Genomic DNA, 5,403 nt, shown 5'->3' on the forward strand with positions numbered 1-5,403 from the left:
ACTGGAAGCCAATCACCCTCCTCATCGTCTCCTATAAAATCCTTGCCAAAGCCTTAGCTACCCGCCTTGAAAAGATTCTTCCAAAATTCATTTGCTCTACGCAAACTGGATTCATTAAAGGTAGGTACATATTGGAAAACCTTGTCACTAGCTGGGAATCCATGGAATGGGCTAGAACCTCTAACCAGGACGCTGCCATGTTCCTTGTGGACTTTGAGAAAGCCTATGACAGAGTCGAGTGGGATTTCATCCTCATCATGCTTCGAGCTTTTGGCTTCCCTAACGAGTTTTGTGACTATGTCCGAATTCTCCTCAAAGATGCTTCCGCCATGATTGAAGTTAATGGAACCCTATCCCAGCCTATTCCTCTCTCTAGATCCATAAGGCAGGGCTGCCCTCTTGCTCCTGCTCTATTTGTTATTGCCTCAGATGCCCTCTTCTATCTCCTTAGAGATGATACTCTATCTCCTAGAGTCCATGGCATCGCGCTGCCAGATAACTCTGAATTGCTGAATATCCAATTTGCTAATGATACCTCTCTTTTCCTGGAGCTCTCCAGGCAAAACATAGATTCCCTCAACCTAAAAATCGACACCTTCAGTAAAGCCTCTGGAGCCAGGATCTCTAGCTCTAAATCTATTTTACTTGGCTGGAAGGATGAACCTCCAGACTGGCTACAACAAGATGGGTACTCATGGGGAGGACCCAACATGATTGTCAAATATATCAGTATCCCCTTCTCTATCCCCCCCTCTCTTCGGGACATGTGGACCTGGGTTAAGGGGAAAATTGATAAGAAGCTCAACAAGTGGGACAATAGGATCCTCTCCCTAGCAGGTAGGGTTCAAGTATGTCAAAAAATCCTATCCTCATACAACATCTACTACTCTTCGGTTTGGATGTTCAACAACTATCAAATTTATGAAATTCAAAAGGCTATCAAGCGCTTTCTCTGGTCTGATGGTAAGGGAAAAAGAAAGGCCCATGCGGTAAAATGTGCCTGGTGCCACTTAGATAAAAAACTTGGAGGTTTGGGCCTTAAGGATCTTAAGCTGCAAAGAATCTCCCTTGCCGCCAAATGGATATTTCATGCACTAGATGGGCAAGAACCTTGGAAGATTCTTATCAGAAACAACATTCAAAATGGATTCCCAAAGGTTGCCAAATCATGGAAAGCCCTCCCACTCAGTGATCTACTTGCTGGAAGTTTCTCGGTGTCTGTCCAAGGCACCTGGGTCTTTAAGTCCATCTGGAAAGCCTGGGAGCATGTGCATAGACTTATCTACAACTCTAGTATTGACTGTGACAATACTATACATGGTGAAAGGTCGATTTGGTGGAACCTCCACCACAACTCTAAGCCACTGGCCTTAACCCAAGGTTGTTCTGTTAGATTCTGGCATAATAAGGGGATCAAGTATCTTATGGATATCCTAGAGAATGACAACCTCATCACCTGGGAGGAACTTAGTAGTAAATTTAATCTCCCCGCTTCGCATAAGCAGACCTACAATATGATTAAGAATGCCTGTAACACCCTCAATCTCCCTAAGAACACTCATGTCGACACCCATAGGTACCTCTCATTCCTTTGGAAGGATGGTTCCCCCCTCCTTAAAATTAAATCCAAAGCTATCTACAACCTGCTTAACCAAGACACCTCTATGATCGACCATGTCAACACCCTATGGAATGTCCACCTTAGCCCTACCACCTAGTATAAAACCTTTGAGAACCTTTGGAAATCTCCCATCCCCCCTAAGATCAAGTGTTTCATATGGCAGCTCTTACTGGATAGATTGCCTATTAGGAATAATCTAGCTGCATATGATCTTTGTTCTGTATGCAATAAATCTGAATCCACTCGGCACATCTTCCTTGACTGCCCTTTTGCTAGGGAGATCTGGTTAATGTTTGGAATATCCGTTACTAAGCATGTCTTTACTTATGATATAGTTACTGGTTTCGTCCATAATCTTAAAAAGGATGCTAACTTAATCTGGCAAATTTTGTCCTCTTTTATCGTTTGGTTTATTTGGAAACTCAGAAAGGAGGAGAAGTTCCAAGGTAGTCCTAGGGAACTTACTCATTTTTTTAAAAAACTAACACATTATAAAATTGTTGTACAGGTTTGCTTCGTGATGAATGTTGAACGAAACAAACTCTTACGGTTCCTCAAAGAAGGTCGAGCCACCATGTTTATATACGAGATGCAAGATGGTTATGAATGGGCAAGGATCGCAGAAAATCAAACTGCTTTCGAGAGTGCAGTTAAGAAACTGATTAAAGAACTCCAAGATACCAGAACTCCGCCCTTCAACAGGGTTGACATGTGCATACAAATCATGGAAAGGAAGAAGGTGGTCTGGATGGAAGGACCACAGGGGTGGACCACATGGTTGGAAGACCAGGATGAAATCCTCCTCTAGTTCCTTATGGCAACAAGTACAACTTTATTTTGGAGCTTTCTTTTAGTACATTGTATATGGCTCTCGTCTAGTTCTTTTTGGTTTCACTGTTGAGGCCTTGCCTCCCCTGAACTCATCTGTATAAACATCTTTTTTGGTCTCTCGATTTATAATATAAAAAAAACTACAAAACAATTGATTAATTGAATTTTATAATAATATTTTTTTTATTAAAAAAATACAATAATATTACCTAAAACAAATAAAAAAAATATAAATTTTTTCACCATCACAATATTGAAGTGTTCCATTTCTCCTATTTTTTTTTTTTTGTATCGAAGAAAATACAATTTAATAATATTTTTGCCAAGAGAGAGAAAGGTTTTCCTTAATTATTGTACTTTTCGAAGTGTTCACACACCCGATGCTTCTACTTTCGAGCCCTTGACCTAAAACCACAGTGTGTTTAGATGAATTTCTGGCCGTAGATTCGAACCCTAGAAATTCTAGGGTTTCTATATATTGGATAGCGCGTTTCAACTTCAAGCTCTGGGTATCATTTTTCCACGATCCGGACAGGTAGATTTTTCATTACCCTTTTCTCTGAAAGGAATGTTTAGGTCTTGTGTGACTTTGTTTGTTGAGGAATGCTTCTGCCCAAGGAGGAAATTGAAATAATGATAAGGGCTTAAAAGCCGCTGCATCATTTTCAGATTAACCCAAATACTCTGATTCTGAGGGCCTGCTTTATTCAAAATTTTGTTTGAATTGATTAACCCTAGCTTTTGTATTCTTTTGGCTTTTGATTGCGATTCAAGTGTGGAAATCTGTAATGAGGAGGTAAGATGAATTGTTTCAGTGGCCTTCATTTTTTGACCTTTCTCTTTCTTTAGGTTTCCTCGTTGCAATATCATGATTTTCTGAATCTAGTTATTTCTCTTCATATTCCTGTGTTTTCATGGGGATCGATCTGCACGATTCCTGCTATGTCCTGTTAATTAATTGGACAGGAAGTAGGTTTGTAGTTTGGCCGATTCCTGTTTAAACTGGAGGCTATAACATTATGTAAGCCCTGCGGCTGGGTATAATACTAAAAGGGCGAAGGGGTTTCCATGAGTAGAAGATTTTAATAATGTTAAGAGGTCGAAGCTGTTTACTGGAGCCTGGAATAGCATATTCTCCAAAACAGGGGCTCCGAAGCTTTATTCAATTTCTAATCTCTTCTTTTAGATCTTCGTTGGATCTTTCTATTTACTGTTGATGCTTGTTTTTGCCCGCCTTTCCAAGCTGATTATAAGTGATACCTGTAGATGGTGGTTTGTGTCTTCACTGGTTAATGCATGTGGCTGCAGTGAAGGTGGTCTCAATAATGACGATTAAATTAGTTCATTTTAATAGTTGATATTAACATAGCTTAGCTCCATGTCTGTTTCTCATGGTAAATCCTCATCTTTATTGAGGTATTTAATTTGGGGGAAGTTCCTAATCTGCACACAAACAGCAGCACTCCTGTACAGTTTGTACATCCTGTTGCTGTCATATCATTCTAAAATACGTTGTGGTTTCATATCCTGCATCTTATAATATCTGCATTACATTTCTGTTACTACATCTGCATCTCATTGCTGTTATAACATACCCAAAAATGTATATTGTATATCTTGTCAAAAATTGTTGATTTTGTACATCTGAAACCCTAAAAATGCTTTTCTCATGCTATGCTTCTATTGGTGTAAATATCATCTCAAAATATTGTTTTTCACATCTGAAAGATCATTTTCATGGTTGCATCCCATTGCTGTCATATCATCCCAAAAATGTTGTTTTTGCCCATCTAAAAAATTGTCTGAAAATTAACTGTATCATTAATAGTTTTTTTTTCTTTAGTGTTTTATTACATGAAAATGATTTAAATTGATAAGTAGTATGAATTGTTTCGAGTGGGTTTATCTCTGTTTTCAATCTATTTTCTTGGAAGGGATATTATTGCATTTATTCAATTAGTTCAGTTAATCAACATTTAAAATTATTTGAAATTTTTGAATAATAAATTTAATAATAGAATTTAAATTATTTAATTCATTTAAGATTGAAATAAAATCTAATTAAGAAAAATATTTATTTTTAAGTGGGTTTATCTCTGATTACAATCTATTTTCTTGGAAAATCTAATTAAATATTATTTGATATAATTATTAAATTTTCTTTTATTATTTATTTGTATTTTATATTTAATTAGATTTATAATCATTATTATATATTATGCTTAAATAAATTATAATTTTAATATATAATATTAATTAAAATATTAAATATAATTTATTATTTATTTATATTTTTTAAATAAATATATATATATTTGTAACATTTTATAAAATTTTTATTAATAATTTTTTGTAAAGTTAGTAATTCATTATCTACATATCTCGCATCTCTCTTTTTCTCTCCCTCTATCAAGATATATATTTATATATGACTTTGATAGAGGGAGAGAAAAAGAGAGATGTGAGATGTGTAGATAATGAATTATTAATTTTATAAACTAATTTGAAATTATAACTATTATTATAAAGTAATTAATAATTTTTTTATAAAATTAAAAAAAAAAATCTATATTTATTTAAAAATAATACATACATTTTAATCCATCCCCATCAAGTTTATAAAGAATACATACATTTTAATCCATCCCCATCAAGTTTAGCTTGCCACGTATTTTAATCCATCCCCATCAAGTTTATAAAGAATACATACATTTTAATCCATCCCCATCAAGTTTAGCTTGCCACGTAAAATTTTTCAAGCCATACATTTTAATCTATCCCTACGGTTAGCTTGCAATGTAAACTTTTCCAAGCGAGAACCTGTCAAAATTAGCTTTTGATTTCCAAATCTGAAATCCAAATTGATTGTAAAGGGAAGGAAACTTTGATTTTGAAGAAGGGAGACATAACCAATTAATTGTTTGCCACTTCTTTTTGATAGAAGCTTTCAT

At 35.4% G+C, this 5,403-nt stretch overlaps 1 long non-coding RNA gene across 1 annotated transcript; it reads left to right on the top strand.

Annotated features, from left to right (window-relative positions):
- The first annotated feature begins 2,865 nt into the window (after window positions 1-2,865).
- Window positions 2,866-3,831, top strand: LOC131047407 (uncharacterized). The gene is made up of 2 exons (XR_009106130.2): window positions 2,866-3,248; window positions 3,419-3,831. It is a non-coding gene; the product is annotated as an uncharacterized LOC131047407 (long non-coding RNA).
- Window positions 3,832-5,403: the final 1,572 nt, after the last annotated feature.

The sequence above is a fragment of the Cryptomeria japonica genome, chromosome 2 (genome assembly GCF_030272615.1).
Source record: "Cryptomeria japonica chromosome 2, Sugi_1.0, whole genome shotgun sequence".
Lineage (NCBI taxonomy): Eukaryota > Viridiplantae > Streptophyta > Pinopsida > Cupressales > Cupressaceae > Cryptomeria > Cryptomeria japonica.